We start from the raw sequence: 19,578 nt of genomic DNA, 5'->3' as shown, positions 1-19,578 counted from the left end.
GGAATAGGATAGACTCAGGCTGTCATCTATTTCGTCATCCTGTCAGTCTAGAGCCACTATCTTCTGTTTGGTCCATTTCCACTGAAATTACTTGATTGTGAAAAATGAGTGAGATATTTAAAGAAAAAAGGATACTTGGGAGAAAATATTTTTCAACAAAACCGTCAAGAGTTAAGAAAGCTACTGTTTGTTGATTTTTCTGCCACTGAGAACTGGGAGAGTATCAGTTTTCCATCTGCCAACAACATTCTTGCTTTCACTCTACTAATCGACTCACCTTGGAAATGTCTATTCTGGCTACTTAAGCTCCAGGAAGCTGGAAGACACGGGAGCATTTCTGTATCGGCACCATCCCTATGCACAAGTGCAGCTGTGTTAATGGCAGATGTGAATTTTCTTTATTCTCCATCAGGGCTCTCTCTTGGATTATCTGTGGTGTTTGTCTACCTGTAATTTTACTTCTAGTCTTTAAAAATAGCACCTTGATTTTTTTTTTTTTTTTTGATACAAATGGAGTTGACTCCAACTTGCAACTCCAGGAAAAAGGCAGCTGTCTTGTGTGAGACCAGATAGAACCTTCCAGAGACTCTTTCTTTTTCTTGATTGTCCTCAACTGATAGGAGGTGAGCTGGGTGCTCTTGGGTGACTATCACATGGGGAGGAGCCTACTTGAGAAGGATGGCAAGGAAAACAGATACCGGGGATAAAGAGAAAGATAGATTCCTGATGACGTTACTTAATCTGAATTCCAGATGTGAACCTATACATCTTGTTTCCTTTTTTTTTTTTTCTTTTTTTGGCTGAACTTTTTGAGTGTAATCTCTAGCCTAACTTCTAGAAAGTTAAAGCAGATTGAATTATAAGCACTCTAGCATCAAAATAAGCAAGCTTCTTTACTAGTGAAAATACTAGTTTTGGAGACCTGGGTTCTAGTCCTGGTTGTGGCACAGAGAAAAGTTCTTTGGAGACATTATCTCTTGGTGTCACAGCCTCTTGAATTCTTTCTCATGAACTTCAGACCCACAAGATGCCTTCCTTTACTGATTTTACCTCTGTTACTGAAGTTGTCATAAAAATGCTTCAGGGGAAGATTACTGAAAATGGCCTGGGAAGAAAAGAGTCAACTGATGTTGGAAGGGCTACAAGAAAATGTGACAAGGCAGATGCTGTAGAATCAAGATCATAAGTTAGTAACAGACAATGGGATCATTTTTCCTGATATAGTAGGATAGCTCAGGTAACCTCAAACAATAGCTGCAATGGAGAAACAGGGGCTAAAAAAGCAAAACAGGAAATAAACTCTGGAGACAGAAAGGAGACATCTGACATCTATAACTAGTAATCTTTAAGATTTAAAAAAAATTTTATTTTGGCTCTGCCACATGTGGGATTTTAGTTCCCCAACCGGTGATCAAACCCATGTTCCCTGCCATGGAAGTGTGGAGTCTCGACCACCGGACTGCTAGGAAGTCCCTAGTAATCTTATTTTTGGTGAGGTACTTGTTGTGACTTAAGTATGGAAGCAAAAAAGACCAGATATTAGGATAAAAGAGAACCCAAGATAAACCCTCTTGGAAACAAGTGCCTTTCAAAGTCCTGCAAAATTTTAGATATGAGATTCAAAGAATTTTTATAAAGCTAAATTGTCACATTTGAATAATTTTTTCCACTTATTTTTTTTTGAATGAAAGATTCTTTAAATTTTATAATGCTTTACAACTTTCAAAAGTTCCACACACATGATTTCACATAATCACATAGTAACACCTTTTGCCCCCCCAACCCATATGCTGCCCCTCCCACTCCCCTCTCCCCACAGGTGACCATGAGTTTGTTCTCTCTATATATGTGAATTTGCTTCTTTTTTGTTTTGTTCACTAGTTTGTTGCATTTTTTTTAGATTCCACATATAAGTGATATTATACAGTGTCTTTCTCAGTCTGACTTATTTCACTTAGCCCTCCAATCACATTCATGTTGCTGCAAATGAAGACTTCATCCTTTTGAAAATTTTTATCAGAGTCCTCCCCTTGGCATGCTGGTGAATATTTAACAATTGGACCTCAAAGAGGGTGGCGTGGGGAAGATGATTTGTGAAATTTGCGGTTTTAACGGCATAAATACTGCCCCCATGACCGATTTCAAGCTGCCAAGCTGATGTCAACTGACTCATGAAAGTTCTGAAAACTTACCAACTGGCTCTGATATGAACCAATTCCAGCCTACACTGAAATTACAGAGTGGAAACTCTAATTATCATTGCTTTTGTGTATGTATTTAAGGAGTAGCTCTGTGGCCCTCCCTGAGGGTTCAGATGTGAATCAGAGATTGTAGAGCTCCAGAAAGAAATGATATGGATTCCTCTGATGTCCTGGTCCCAAGCAGGGCTATTCTGATACCACTGAATGTTATGCTTTAGAAGAGAACCTTGACTGCGGAGGTCACAGGGCACGGCTGCAGGATCATTCTAATACTGTAATCCACACAGGCAGAATTAGTGTGGTATGCAGCCTGCTCTGATGTTTCAGGTGCTTGGATTCTGAACACAAAGGTAGCCATTGTGGGAAGAGGGGATGGTGCAACCTTTGCAAAGAAGAGAAGCATTCGCCCTGGGGCAGGAGACAATAGCAAGCGGATAAGGAGGTGGAGGCACTCTTACCTGCCCCAGACCAGAAACAAGTTTAAACAGAGCAGGTAGAGAATCCATCAGTATCAGATAATAAAGCAGCCCACAAAAGGACACAGGTAAAGAAGGAAAGGGTGGAAAAGTTTTAGAAGTGGCAGCTGTAGGCAGAGAGACAAGGAAGAAAATGAAGGAACAAGAATATGGAGAGAAGAAACTAACAGGAAAATAACAGGAAAGTCTGTCACCTGTCAAACATGTGGGTCAGCGGTCTCATAAGTGGGATTATGTTAGGGAGGGTGATTGCACAAAGGGGATGAGGAATGTTTTCAAGGGAAATTGATTGAGACGTTGTAAACTTCCTATGAGCAGATATGAATCTATATGTGTGTATACGTGTATGTATTTAATATTAGTCATTTCACCCAGGTAAGAGTCAAAACATTTGGAGACAAAAGAGAAACAAGTACCCAAAAAGTGCAGATAGAAAAATTCCAATGTTTGAGACTGAAGTTGATGAAATGCAAGCTTGATTCTGTCTTTAAAGAGAGAAAAGTAGAAATTTCTGCTACTCTTCAAATCTTTCCTCTTATGATTTGGTTGTAATAATGTTCAAATGTCCCAAACTAAAGGGACAGTGGATATTCTCAAAGGAAAAGTAGCCCAAGTAAGATGTATCTTTGGCTACCATTGAAGATAAGAAGAGTGGAGACTGAGCAAGATACTTAGGTAGCTCTTAAAAGAAGAAAGAATAGATGACTTTAGGGGGCTTGGATTTGTGCAGGAAAATGACTACTTTGAAAAAAACAAATGCCGTTTGCTTTTGGGGACAGTGATCCTGACTGGGCTCCTTTTGGACTTGAGGGGAGACGGATGGCAAGCAATTAACTGCCTCCTTCACACAGAGATATGTATCTGTTACCTTATGATAAACTATGATTTATATGCAAAGAATAATCCAACTGGTGTCACCTTCTCTCCAAAAAGGAGAAAATAAAAATTGACGTACTCAGGTATATTCTCAATGAAGATGTTGGGAAACCTGTCCTCTACTCCCAATTTGAAGAATATTTATGGACTTCAAGGTAGAAAGAAATCAAAGATTTTCAAATGCAAATTCACATTAACTCAGGAAGACAATTTTAAAAGACAAATAGAAATGCTCTAGTCTTGGCTTAGGCATAATTGAATTTCAGCCCAAACCTGGCCTCAACATTCTTTGCTACTTGGGACAAGTTTCATGCTTTCCCCAGCCTGTCTTTAATAAAATGCAGAAACTGGAGCAGATACATATGGGTTCTGTTCTGTATGAAATTGACAAAGCATTCTACAATCAAGACAGACTCATTTTCTTTAAATACAAAGTAAATAATACATTTTAAAATTTAATTAATTCATTTAAAATACATAAATAATGCATGAATAAATGTTCTGCATAACAAGCTTAAATAATATAAAATTATATAGAAAACAAAATCATCATATGCATACCTCTCTCCCCACCTCATTTCTCGCAATAAAGGTAACCATCATTCATGGTTTGCTGTGAACCTTTCTGGTTCTTTTTCTATTCACTTATATATAATATCATTTTTATATTTTTCTACTATTGAAGCAATGTAATCATATTCGATAGAATTTAGAAACTAGAAGAGTAGAGAATAAAAGAACACCTGTAAGTGCCACTCAATAAAAATTTAGTATCCAGTTTGATCAATTTCTTCAAATTTTTGCTTATGCGTAATTTTCAATAATAGTAATAATATAAAAGGAAGGTATTCAATGCTTGGGCCAAAAATTAGCATGATTGTGCATTTTGCTTTGGGGTTATATTTTAGTATTTTAATAGTGCATCTATTAATAATCAGACCTTTGTGACATAGAGGAATGGATTTTGTTTTCAAGAGATGAAAAATATATTCATATTTTTTCATATGAATATGAAAAATATATTCATATTTTTGGGGCTACTTTGGGATTTTTGGGGGGTACTGAGCCCCTTTTGGGATACTCAAGATGGATGATAAATGTATTAGAAAAACATGAAAGCAATGATTTTTCATTAATGAAAGTCATATATAAGAATATATAGTAAATAATTCTTATTTGTTTATAATGTTCAGATCTATAGTAATTATTTATCTATGCTGTAATGTCTGGTGCCAGCTTTTATGTGTTTGTATGTAAGCAGATAGGGGTGAGTTTTTAAACACAATATTTAAATATACTATACACTCCAATGTGTAAAATAGATAGCTAGTGAGCACCTGCTGTATAACATAGGAACCCAGCTCAGTGTTCTGTGCTGACCTAGATGGGTGGAAAGGGGGTTGGGGTGGGTGTGAGACACAAGAAGAGGCGATATATGTACACATACAGCTGATTCACTTTGTTGTATGGCAGAAACTAATACAAATTGTAAAGCAATTATACTCCAATAAAAGATATATTTATATGCTGTCATTTTTCAGGTAGTAGATAACCACAGTATATCCTTAAACCAATATTATTAGTAGTATTCCTAAAACCTCTTTTTAAGTAATAGATGTTCACATCATTAAAAATAGAAAATATATATAAGCATGTTAATAAAAAGAAAATAAGAGCTACCTAAGTGCCAATATAGAATTATCCTCTTAATATTTTGGTGTCTGTCTTTTTGAATTTCCCCAGACATCTGTGCTTTTTGAAAATAATAAAAGACACATTTCCCTTAATATTTCTCATATTATGTGGTCTTTCCTTCTCTATCTCTATGAAAGCCAAGAGAATAATGAAGTTTTAATGGAGGTGTATATTTAGCTTTATTTATCTTTCAATCAATGCTAAATCTAGATTCCTAATTTAATTTCTCAGGTCCTTAGATTTAATGCATTTCTATCACATTTGATTATATGTTAAAAATAAATACAGAACACTGCAAAGGACCAAATATAATAAACACCTATCTATTCACTGCTCAAAATACACAAATATTAACCCTTTTCTAAATGCTTCAGATTTAAAATTATTATTTAAAGCTATAAAAAAAGAAATATTGTTATGAAATTCAAGGCCCTCGTGTCATCTTCCCACTCCCATCCTTCTCTCTTCCTCCCTCCCTCCACAGAGACGATCTCTGTCATAAAGTTTACTCTCTAAAGTTCCCATGTAACAGCACATAAACTTCTGAAGGACAGCAGCTACAGACTTTGACCACTGGTGTATTTTGATGGTAACTGCAATATTTGTAGTCAAATATTTGTAGAATGAATATTCATCCATAAACCATATTCTAACACATATATAGTTTTATCTAATATATAATACGTGTTTGTGTAGATGTAATATATATAATGGTATCTATTTTGTGTAGTGATATTTTTGTGTATTTTTCAACTCTGTATAGATGGCATCATACTCCAGATATGTAGCAAATTCTTTAGGTTACTTTTTTCACTTAGATATTAAGTATCATATAAATGGAGAAGGCAATGGCAACCCACTCTCTGTCCTCTTGCCTGGAAAATCCAATGGACGGAGGAGCCTGGTAGGCAGCAGTCCATGGGGTCGCTAGGAGTCGGATGCGACTAGCGACTTCCCTTTCCCTTTTCACTTTCATGCTTTGGAGAAGGAAATGGCAGCCCACTCCAGTGTTCTTGCCTGGAGAATCCCAGGGACGGGGAAGCCTGGTGGGCTGCTGTCTGTGGGGTTGCACAGAGTTGGACACGACTGAAGCGACTTAGCAGCAGCAGCAGCAACCATATAAATATGCACTATAAATAGCTCAGCAGGTAAAAAAAATCTGCCTGCAATGCAGAAGATATAGGAGACTCAGGTTTGATGCCTGGGTCAGGAATGTTCCCTGCAGAAAGAAATGGCAACCCACTCCAGTGTTCTTGCCTGGAGAATTCCGTAGATAGAGGAGCCTGGAGGGCTATAGCCCGTGGGGTCACAATGTGTTGGACGTGACTGAACACATACACGGCATGGCAAATATTCACTGAGTATGGCAATGTGTACATGTCTCATTCATCCATTAAAATTTTTCTTATCTATTTCATGTTTACATTTATGCATAATAAGCAGTATCCATTTAAAGTACACGATTCATTGTACACACTCATGAAGCCACCAGCAAAACCAAGATATAACATTTCATCACAGCAAAAGATCCCCATGCCTTTTTTCCTTTTGTCCCTAGACCAAGGCAACCACTGATTTGCTTCTCACTACAGCATCAGTTCAGTTCAGTTCAGTCGCTCAGTTGTGTCCGACTCTTTGCGACCCCATGAATCACAGCACGCCAGGCCTCCCTGTCCATCACCAACTCCCAGAGTTCAATCAGACTCACGTCCATCGAGTCAGTGATGCCATCCAGCCATCTCATCCTCTGTTGTCCCCTTCTCCTCCTGCCCCCAATCCCTCCCAGCATCGGAGTCTTTTCCAATGAGTCAACTCTTCACATGAGGTGGCCAAAGTACTGGAGTTTCAGCTTTAGCATCATTCCTTCCAAAAAATCCCAGGACTGATCTCCTTCAGAATGGACTGGTTGGATCTCCTTGCAGTCCAAGGGACTCCAAGAGTCTTCTCCACAGATCAAAAGCATCAATTCTTCGGCGCTCAGCCTTCTTCACAGTCCAATTCTCACATCCATACATGACCAATGGAAAAACCATAGCCTTGACTAGACGGACCTTAGTTGGCAAAATAATGTCTCTGCTTTTGAATATGCTATCTAGGTTGGTCATAACTCTCCTTCCAAAAGGAGTAAGCGTCTTTTAATTTCATGGCTGTAATCACCATCTGCAGTGATTTTGGAGCCCAAAGAAATAAAGTCTGACACTGTTTCCACTGTTTCCCCATCTATTTCCCATGAAGTGATGGGACCAGATGCCATGATCTTCCTTTTCTGAATGTTGAGCTTTAAGCCAATTTTTCACTCTCCACTTTCACTTTCATCAAGAGGCTTTTTAGTTCCTCTTCACTTTCTGCCAAAAGGGTGGTGTCTATAGCATAAGTTGCATTTTATATAAATTAAATCATACTCTATATCATTTCCCTGTGCCTGGCTTCTTTCTCTCAGGAAACTGATTTAAGATTCATTTTGCATGTATCAGTAGGTTTTTCCTTCTTACTGATGAGTGGTATTCCAACTCACGGATGTGGCATCTTTTATTTAAACATTCACCTGTTAAACACATCTAGGTTGTTTCCAGTGTTTGGCTGTCATGAACTAAACTGCTGGGGACAGCCATGTCATTGGGTGGACATGTTTTAAGATTTTAAAATCTAATATCTTAAAAACTACCAAACTGTTATTTATTTATTTATTTTTGCTCCATTCTCTCTCTCTCTACTGGGACTCAATTACCTGCATATTAACTTTTTTTCAGTAGTCTCAGGTCCTGAGGTTTTTTTTTTTTTTTTTTTCAATTTCACCTCTTTTTTCTTCTGTTTTTAAATTATTTTCAAGATTATACATTCAAGTTAATTGACACTTCTGTCATATCTAGTTTTTTAATGCCTATTCAATAATTTTTAAACTTTAGATACTATAGTCTTAGTACTTTTTCAAATTTTGTTTGCTGATTTCCTATGTTTGAACTCACTTTGAGTTTATTTTTCTTTATCATCTTCAGTTCAGTTCAGTCGGTCAGTTGTGTCCGACTCTTTGCGACCCCATGGACTGCAGCACACCAAGCTTCCCTGTCCATCGCCAACTCCCGGAGTTTCCTCAAACTCATGTTCATCGAGTCATTGATGCCATCCAACCACCTCATCCTCTGTCATCCCCTTCTCCTCCTGTCTTCAATCTTTCCCAACATCGGGGTCTTATTCAATGAGTCAGTTCTTTTTGTATCAGGTGGCCAAAGTATTGGAGTTTCAGCTTTAGCAGCAGTCCTTCCAAGGAATATTCAGGACTGATTTCCTTTAGGATGGACTGGTTGGATCTCCTTGCTGTCCAAGGGACTCTCAAGAGTCTTCTCCAATACCACTGTTAAAAAGCATCTTACTGATCATCATTACAATTAGTGTGTTAAAATCTTTGATAGTTTCAATATTTTTGTCATCTTAGTGTTGACATCTGTTGATTATCTTTTCTTGGAAATAATTCACACTTTTCTTTCTTTGTTTTTAACATATATGCTGTGAATATTTTGGTGTATTGAGAAAGCTGCACTGTTAACTCTGGGTTCTGTCAAGTTGCTCCAAAAGTATTGATGTTCTTGTTTTAGGACCAATGAACTTGATTAGGCACAAATTTCAGGATGTCATGTTTGAGCTTAGTGAAAATTTTCAACCCTAGTTTCTAGTGCTTTCAGATTGTCTGTGTCAGCTTAGGTCAGGGGTCAGTCTAGAGAGGCTGTGTGTACACGATCTAGGTGGCCCCTTCCCTAGCTCTTCCATTTCTGAGACTCCTTTTTGCTCTCTGGCAACTCTGGTTGTAACTGACTTCTTTCATGCTTGTCCCCACCAAAATTTAAGCTGCTGCCACATATCTAAGCACACACGCATGCCACCATGACCACTGCTTTCAGGACAGTGCCCTCAAGAGACAGAGAATTCATTCTATGATCGTTTCTTTAAGTTTTGATTGCCTCCCAAAGTCTCCTTGCTTTCGTTAATTCACCAGCGCCGTCTGGTAGTGGTTTGTGTGTCTTTTTCAGAGATTCCTGGTGGCATTTATGAAAGAATCAGTTTTTTAGGGGTTCCCTCATCCATAGACTCACATATTCATTTTAACTACTCTGTAGTATTCTGATGACTGGTCATGACCTTATTTATTTATTTCTTCATCTATTGATGGAATTGTTGCTTTTAATTTTCAACTGTATAAATAATGTAGAATTAAATCTGAATGACACGTGTTTTTGTGCATTTGTATTGGAGGGTATATTTGAGATCTTGGGTATACCCATCTTCAACTTTACTAGATATTGCTAAATGATTCTTCAATATATTTGTAGCAACTACACTTCCAACAAAGAGTTTTGCAATTTCCTATTTTTTTTGCATCCTAACCAGTATTTGGTATTCTCAATTATTTCAGTTTTCAGTGTTCAAATGTCGAGAATGTTGTCTGATTGCTGTTTTTATTTGCAATTCCCTAATTACTAGTGGGGTTGAGCAAATGTTTATTTACAGACTATTTGTTTTATCTCTTCTGTGAATTGCCGGTTCATAATTTTTTTTTCATTTTTCTATTGGATGTTTGTCTTCTTATTGATTTGTAGGAATGTTTCATATATTTCTTGATTTCTAGTTATTTGCATCACAAATATCTTCTCTCATTCTGTTGCTTACATTTAAACTTTACTCGTGGTATAGCTACTAATAAAGATGTTTTACATTTTCATGGAGTTAGGATTATCACATTTTTTATGAGTTCTAGTTTTGATGACTTTTAAAGAAAATTTCTCTCTCTTTTTAAAGTATGCACTCAAATATATTTATGAACACCTGTTTATGTTCCAGGCACTCTCCCAGACACTGGAGAATATGCTAGCTAAAAAATGTAGTAGGAAAAATAGAAAATACACAAGTAATGAAAGCTGTTATAAAGAAAAATAAAATAGTAGAAGATAGCTTAGCAACAGAGTTAAGGGAGCAGGCTTTAGATTACCTGGGTTTACATGCTGGCTCTGCCACTTACTAGCTGATAGCAATAAGTTTAACATGTGTGTGCTTCATTTTCCCCACTCATAAAATGATAAAGATAATAATGTTAGGTTGATAGGGTTGTTTTGAAGAATTAAGTGCATAATTTAATTATATTATAATATATTATAGATAATATACATTATACACATATACATATGTAGTTTATGTGATAAACATGGTATATATAATTGTATAATAACATATAGTAAATATTTAAATAATATATATTATTATAAAATAAAATACAATAAATACATATTGTACTATGCCATATTATATGTTCATATACACATATTTTATTTTAATAAAATAAGTAATAAAATATATACAAAATATGTAATGATAAATATGTATCATATATTTTATAAGATATAAAATGCCTACCACATAGTAAGCTCGATATCAATGTTCACTGAATTATATAAAATACAATGAGATAATACTGGATAATAGATAGGGTTCTTTATTATAGATTCTTTATGAAAAACTTGACCAGGAGGTGACATTTGACCAGAGACTGGGATAAAATAAACTGGGAAAATCCTTTATGCTTATGTTGTAAAAACTTAAGATCTTATCCTATAGTTTCTTTTAATAACTTAAATTTTACTTTTTCATTGTTTGTTTTTAAATCCATCTGGAGTTTAATTTCATGCATGGTGTGAAATAGGGTTATAATTATATTTCCTTCCATATGGAAGCCAGTTGTGCCAACAACATTTACTGACTAGTCCATTCTTTATTCTCAATTTAGCAATTTCGTTCATATTTATGACAGTGTATACTTAAGGACCCACTGATCTATTTGACTGTCACTGTGCCAATGCCATGCAGTCTTAATTACTATGCATAGTAAGGTTTAGTACTTTATAGGGCAAGTTCTGAACTGAATTGAATAGGCCATCTTCTGAATTGTCTTGAGTGTTCTTGTTCAGTTATATCTTCATGCATATCTTAGAATCTTTTTGTTAATACCATGAAGAATCATATTGGAATTTTTCTGCAATCACATTGAGTGTGGTGGAGAACTGACACCTTATCAAGTTTTTTTCTTCCATGGAAATTGCATATGCACACAAGTATTTATTAAATTCTCATTTTATGACAACTTTTAAAATTGTCTACATAAAATTCCTCTATAATTTTGTAAACATTTTCCTAAGTATTTTTTTAGTTTTCATGGCTAATATAAATATCTCATTTTATTCAGTGCAATTATGTTTTTTAATTAGTTATTGTTAGTGTATAAGGAGTTAACAAATTTTGATATTTATCTTGAACTCTACAATGTGTTAAACTTTGTTACTAGTTGTTTCTTATGAGTTTATCTATAGCATCTCTAGGTTTTACTGTAAAAATAGTCAGGATAACTGTCTAATCATATACTTCTTTATTTTTTTAAGTGATTAAAATTTCCATTACAATTCTAAATTAATAGGAAGTAGAAAATATCCATATAGTGTTCTTGATTTAATGGAAATCCTTTGAAAATAACATCATTAATTATGTTAGTTGTAGGTATCTATTTGGTGCCATTTAGCAGATTAAACCATTCTTTCTATTCTTAGTTTTTTAGGAATTTTATCAAATGATTTTTTGGCATTTAAGGTTTTCCACTTTTACTCTCTTAATTTTTATTTTATTAAATTGGATTTATGATGTTGAAAAATGTAGCACATCTTAATCAAGTTATTTGATTCTGATGTTTTAAAATATATGCTGGATTAATTACACTTCTTATGTTGAGGATTTTTGTGTCCGTGTTCATAACTGAACTTTAATTCTTTACCTGTTTGCTGTCTGCTCTGCTCCTTCTGCTTCTGCTCTGTGCATTGCAGGAAACATTTTCCATTCTTTAATGACCTCTGACTTCTGAGCACATGTGGCCACTGTGAAAAACTGGTTGTATTATAAACGGTGGGGAAAAGGAAAAAGCAAGAGTGTTATGACTTCGATCTCTCTGGCCAGACTGAATTGGCTTCCTGTTAACGCTAATCTTTCAGTGATTTCACAGTCCCTTCTTTGGCCTTTAAAGAAAAAAAAATTTTTTTAATCACCTGTGTTACCAATTATCAATGATATATTCCATGTGCTTTAAGTATCTAGATTGATTTCAGGTTTTCCTAATGGGATCCTGACTGATGCAAATAAATATAACTTAACTGTAAAGTTATATTTATGTGCTCTTCTTGTACCATTTGACATCATGACACAGTCTCATAAAATGAAACCAATAGTTATCACTCTTCTTGAACATACTTTCTCTGAAATGAAAATTGGCACTGAAAATCTTTTATGGTGTCAGAAAAACTAAGAAATTGCATTAAAGATAAATAAAAATTGTATTATCTCGTTTTCTCAAATTACATTTTAAAAGACAACAGAAGTTGGAATATGTGTTTTCAAAAATTTTGCAACCATTTTCCTTAGAGAGGGAGTGTCTTCACATGAAACTAATAAAATAATCAGCAAATTTTCTTTATATGAATTTAGCTGATGGTCTTATTTAATTTCAATTCTTATAGACTTTAGTTCTAAAGTTAAGGGGAAGACTTTTGTGCTATGTGTATCTTATAGGTAAAACTTTCACACAAAAGATGCTCCTGTAACTCTAATGTGTCATTAATTTTGTTGTTGTTATTAAACAAAGATAATTTCCTTTTAGTCAATGGATGATGACTTTATGTAACTCCACCCAGCATTCCAACACCCCCTTCCCATACTGGAATAAAGGAAGTCATTGAGAGATTTTCAGCTTTGTTATGCCAAGCATGACACACAAGAGAAACAAAACCTACCTGATGGAATATTTGGATGCTGATGCTTAAATGTGTAAGTAGGTAAAGAATATTATTATACTAGGAACTCAATTTTATCTCCTCTCTGTAATCTTAACTTCCAAACATTCCTGTTGATTCTATATACGTCTATTTTAATCACTGAAGAGGTTAGGGATGATATTTTCTCCTTACTAGTAAGTATCACTGTTTTAGTTCTTCTATGTATATTGTCATCTAATACTCACAAAATCCTGTAACATGTATTATTGCAACCATTTGGCAGATGAGAAAACTGAGGCTCATAGGGATTAAGCTATCCCACGTTCACAGAGTCTTTAAATGTTGGTTAATAATTTAAAACAAACATGCCTGACTTTAAATAGAATACTACATGATAGGTATCACATTACCAGTAGAGCACTGTTTGTTGTTTCTATACAAAATCAGAATCTTCTCTTCTAGGAGTCTCTCCTACATAATGGAGCATGTCAAAATCACTTTAGGGAACTTTTTACAGTATACAGATAGTCAGGGGTGGTCTTAAAATATTAGCTAACTACCTCCTTGCTTCACTACACTCCCACTTGCATATCACAGCTGAATATCAATCTTATATATATATTTAAACTCACTCCTTTCTTCTGTGGGGTATGCATTCAGAATCTGGATCGTTTAATTTAATAATCCATGAGATTTTTTTTCCAAGCCATGACACATTTGTGAGTTTCCTGACATGTACTGGGAGGAAGGAGGGAAGCTAGGGAGAAGACACAGCCATCTGACCATCAGACACCTGCCATTCCCAGATGTATCATATGTGTGTATTTGTTAATTATGAAAAACCATGAATGTTTCTATTCTCCATATACATGGTAGTCTTCCTGTGTCTTCTCTTTATTGGAGTACTCATTTCTACCTTTCTTGCAAAATATCCAAAGCCAAGGGAAATATTTATACACTAAATCATAATTCTGTTTGATGGTAATTTTGTCCACAATAACTGGGGAAAATATAATAGATGATCTGCTTTGAAATGCTCACTTCTGTCCCTGGGTCTGGACATCTGTTTGTCTTTTCAACTGAGAATGAGTATCAAATCCGTAGGTTTGATTAAGCTGAGACAGAGACTGCCTATTCATCAATCCACTGTAAACCTCCTTGGGAAATCAGTCTCGTAAGGCACCCAGTCTTTGGCAGGGTCCAGAAAAGTTATGCAATGAGAGCATTTATCGGAGACTTTTATAGTGGAAACCAATCTGTGAAACCAAAGGAAACTTTAAATTGCATAGTGACTGTGGAATCATAAACAAGGGCTCAAAATCATGAACTATTGAGAAATCATTTCTCACTTTTTGGAGTATACTCATCTGGGAAAAGATACTTTTGTATTCTGGTTGAACAGTCTTCCTCTTTGGAGCTATGCTATGCTATGCTAAGTCATTTCAGTCGTGTCCAACTCTGTGCGACCCCATAGACAGCAGCCCACCAGGCTCCCCCGTCCCTGGGATTCTCCAGGCAAGAACACTGGAGTGGGCTGCCATTTCCTTCTCCAAAGCATGAAAGTGAAAAGTGAAAGTGAAGTCACTCAGTCGTGTCCGACTCTTAGCGACTGGGCTAATACTAATACTGATCTTTTCTTCTGATCAACTTTTCAAGATGCCATATTCCTTTTTGCAGATTTTCTGATTTCCATTGTGTTTCATGATTTTCAGATATCACTTTCTTCATCTTTCCAGTTCTATATCAGCTTTCCTATTTAATTTCAGGGAGTTAATTCCCTGAAATTAAGCAGGAATTACGACTTTACATATTCCAAGTCATGCTTATAAGTGTGCATGGTTAATTCTTGGTGCCAATTTATTCTCTAGCTTGGCTCAAGACTGCTTTTATTTTGCATTTAATTATGTCAGGGTGGAATGTTAATACATGTTGGTTCTTTCCCAAGATCACTAGCCTGGGAATCAAGAATCTGTACAAAGTTGACTTAACCTCTGTGAGCCTCAATTTCTCATTATTAAAATAGGGAGCTACAAGTAAATGTATTTCTTGCCTTTTCTTTTTATCAAAGTCTTCAGTAGTACTTGATATACAATATGCACTCAACAAATTATTGTTAAATTAAATTGCATTATTTATTTTCTCTCTCAGTTCCATTTACTGAAGCAAGAAAAATTTCCATATCCTTGCTGTTACTTTAATTATATAGAAATACTAGCAGGGCCTCCTTTAAAATCAGGAGAACATGACAGAATCAAATTATGAGTGATATAACTCCAAAATGAATGTCAAAGGAATTTCAGTTTTAATATGGTGACATCAAAGCTGATTTATGGATTACATGAAAAAAAAAAAAAATCCACCTCCTTACTTCAGTGTTACACCCCTTTTTGGACCAAAACATTAATTACTTGGTTTGATTACCCACCTATTTACTGAACTTGGCTCTAAATGATTTTTGATTGTTCCCAGAAATCAAATCCATCTTCAAAGGACAGAGATTTCTTAACATTGAAGGGATTCAAAAGATTATGCCATAAGCTCTGATCTGAAGGTAACAAAAAGAGGATCCGGCAGTTGCTTTGTTATAAATTAATAAGCAACAACAATAAAAAATAGGAATACCTGGATTCTAGCCCTAGCTTTGCAAATAATTAGCTGGGTTTTAGGCAAGTGACTTTACTATGAATCTCAGCTTCTCCATCCGTATAATGAAGTATGTGGGCTAAGAGATTCCTTCCAACTCTACTATTTTAATTTGAATCTAGTAGACAAATGTGGGAAATGCATTGTTTACACATGGAATCACCCACGTTTGTAAAAACCTTGAACGTTATTTATGTTACTGTTATTGTTGAGTGGTTTCGAAATTTATTTAGAATACTTTAAATGGGAAAAAGTAGCAAGGAATTGAATGATAATCATTATTTTTTGGTAGGATTAAAAAATCATTTTCAAAAGCCCATGCAATACCGTGTTGTAAACATGGAGTTTAATTTAAACTAGTTGAAACAACAAAGAAAAGTACTGGTCTGTGTAATTAAAATGTCCAGTGGAGGATCTGCCTTCCAGCTCTGCTGGATTCAAAATTCAGGCAGTGTCTTTGGAGTCCTAGTTTCTCCTTCTCTGTCTTGCCATCCATATAGTGACCCTTTTCTCAGGATCTATAAGATGGATCCATGCTGGCTCCAGCTCTCCTCTTATAGAAACAAAAAGTTCCAGACCTCAGACTTATTTATGCTAAAAGAAAGAGAAAAATTGGGAAAGGAGTACATCAAGGCTGTAAGTTGTCACCCTGATTATTTAAATTGTATGCAGAGTACATCATGTGAAATGCCAGGCTGGATGAAGCACAAGTTGGATTCAAGATTGCCAGGAGAAATATCAATAATCTCAAATATGCAGATGATACCACCCTTATGGCAGAAAGTGTAGAGGAACTAAAGAGCCTTTTGGTGAAAGTGAGAGAGGAGAATGAAAAAGCTGGTTTAAAACTCAGCATTCAAATAATGAACATCATGGCATCCGGTCCCATCACTTCATGGCAAATAGATGGAGAAACAATGGAAACAGTGGCAGACTTTATTTTGGGGGGCTCCAAAATCACTGCAGATGGTGACTGCAGCCATAAAATTAAAAGACACTTGTGCCTTGGGAGGAAAGCTATGAAGAACCTAGACAGCATATTAAAAAGCAGAGACATTACGCTGCCAACAAAGGTCTGTCTAGTCAAAGCTATGACTTTTCCAGTAGTCGTGTATGGATGTGAGAGTTGGACCATAAGGAAAGCTGAGTGCTGAAGAATTGATGCTTTTGAGCTGTGGTGTTGGAGAAGACTCTTGAGAGTCCCTTGGACAGCAAGGAGTTCAAGCCAGTCAATCCTAAAGGAAATAAGTCCTGAATATTCATTGGAAGGACTGATGCTGAAGCTGAAACTCCAATACTTCGGCCACCTGATGAGAAGAGCTGACTCTTTAGAAAAGATCCTGATTCTAGGAAAGATTGAAGGCAGTAGGAGAAGGGGAAGACGGAGGATGAGATGGTTGGATGGCATCATCAACTCAATGGACATGAGTCTGAGAAAGCTCCAGGAAATGGTGAAGGACAGGGAAGCCTGGGGTGCTGCAGTCCGTGGGGTTGCAAAGAGTTGGACATGACTGAGGGACTGAACACCAAAAACAAAAGAAAGAGAAAAATCTCATCTGAGATTCATTCCCTGAAGCCCACAAATCTTCTATTAACAGGTGAGCTCTGATTAGATAGCATGCTTCTCTCTGAGCCAATCACTGAAGTCATTGGAATCAGACAGGAATTTTTATTGAAGCCAATCAGTATTTATTCCTGGAGCTAGGGATGAAGACATTTCCATACATATATGATAGAGAATGGTTAGGATGAGGTTCCTCCAGGGAGAAATTTTTACCTGAAGGATGGGGTATGGGAGCTAGAGAACAAATACAACAAATGCTTGTGACACAATATTAAATCAATAATAGTAACCAAGATCTGAAGATCTGCAATAACACCTTAACAATAATAGCACTTTGTAAGTTATGGAGTCCTTTTGCATCTTTGACTTCCAAAATACCCATGTAGAAAAGGCAGGACAGGAGCTCCAATTCCCATTTTACTGATCAATAAATCAAGACTCCGAGGATACAGTTCTGTCAGTGATAGAACTAGGTGCTGTGAAATCTCAGGTTTTCCAATCCTAGAATCCCAGTGTTTTTCAGATTGCCCATGTTCAAAGTTTAACTCCACCCTCGTCTCAGTAAATTCCTTGACTTCATTAAGCCCTAGTTTCATCATCAGTAAAATGGGAAAATTATAATGCCAACGTAATGCCACTGTTGTTTGAAACAAATGAGCTATTTATTTATTCAAATAAATAATTCTGCACGGTGCCCTAGAAATAGAAAACATTTAGCAAACATTATTTTTGGTGCTTTTTGTTTGTTAGTTTCACTATTTGTAAACATTATTTGATACCATCATTATTCCATGATAACTCTATGAAAGAACACTCACCATAGAATCCATTTTGTATCCCATGAATACTGTTGCTCTGGACCATCTCACTAGCATTATTGTATCTCCTTTAAATATAGGCCTGAACATTTCCTTATACAACTTGCTTTATAACGTGTTTATTAATAACTCCTTATACATTGATTGGCTGGGAATTTGACCAATTATATTTATTGTGACATTTAAAAGTGGATATTTGTCATATTTTCTGGCTTCTCAGAATCTTTTTATCTTTTTTCTCAAGTCTGAAGACTTTTCTATGTTGTAAATCCCACCTCCCCCTTGCAAGTGAGTTTCACTTCCCAGCTTCCTTTGCGCCTCAGGCCCAGGCCTATAGTATGATTTAGGCTCCAACCAGCCAATGAGCTGCATGAGACTTCAATTTAGAACTAAGCACAGTGAGGTGATAGTCGTCAGACTCATCTGGTGAGTGGCTGGTAGGCTCATCTGATTCCTGGGGGGCAGTGGTGGTAGAGTTTTGGATATCTAGTCCAACGCAGTGCCCATGAAGCCATGAAAGTGCTGTAAAGAGATGGCAGCAGTGCTTTTTGAGGTGAAGTCCCAGAATATGATGAGATTTTAAAATCGCATTTCTGTATTGGCTCATGTCACCGAAACTTCCAGCAGGTCTCCTGTGCAGCATTTACACCTGGTTCTCTGGCTTCCAGTAGACTTTGTAAGCTCCATGCACCCTCAATAAATTATTGTTCTACTTGAAGTGAGCAGAGTGGATATTGTTGTTTGCAACTGGACAGTTGACTCACGCACTGAGGTTGTCCTCGGCCTGTCACACTTCTCCTTACTCTTCCAGCTTTGAGAAGATTAGCATGTGGGTATTAAAGCATGTCCTTACACAGGGAACAAAATGAAATGAAGGACATAGTTTGGTACTGATGGTATTTAGTGCAATTTATACTATTTCTTGATTTTTTTACTATCAAAATTTCCCAATTACTTGGGTTAATAGAATGATTTTTTTAATGATCAGGGAAAAAAAGAAATTTTAAAGCTACTGATTATTATACATTTTGTCACAAACTGCTTCTCTCAGAAGATAATTTTATCATCAAGCCACATATCATGAGGATTTGAGTACTGCCCTTTACTCCAAAGAATTCATAAATTTGAATTAGTGTCTTAAACAGCCTTTCAAATAACCCTGTGCACTCATGGACCTTTTACGACTAATCAGACATAATTAGTAGTATTTCTCTGCTGTTTCCATTTAATTTTCTGGTCTTTAAACATCAATAAGCCAGAGATGTGGATAATTTCTAAAGTGTAAGAGAGGTCATGCCATTTGGGTTTTGAAAATGTTTCCCAAGCTCAAAAGTTGTTGGTAGTTTTGTGACTATTTGAGTCATGAAGCTGAACCCCATGGATCACATTTTATCATTGTGTATCTGTTTCAGAATAATGGAGCTACATGTGATTCTTTTCCATATTTCTTATCTCGTGGCAGAATTTCAAGATAAATATTTTCCATTTAAACTCACACCTCAAAAA

The sequence above is a fragment of the Bos indicus x Bos taurus genome, chromosome 2 (genome assembly GCF_003369695.1).
Source record: "Bos indicus x Bos taurus breed Angus x Brahman F1 hybrid chromosome 2, Bos_hybrid_MaternalHap_v2.0, whole genome shotgun sequence".
NCBI classification, from domain to species: domain Eukaryota; kingdom Metazoa; phylum Chordata; class Mammalia; order Artiodactyla; family Bovidae; genus Bos; species Bos indicus x Bos taurus.
Note: the sequence above shows the minus strand (reverse complement) of the source record.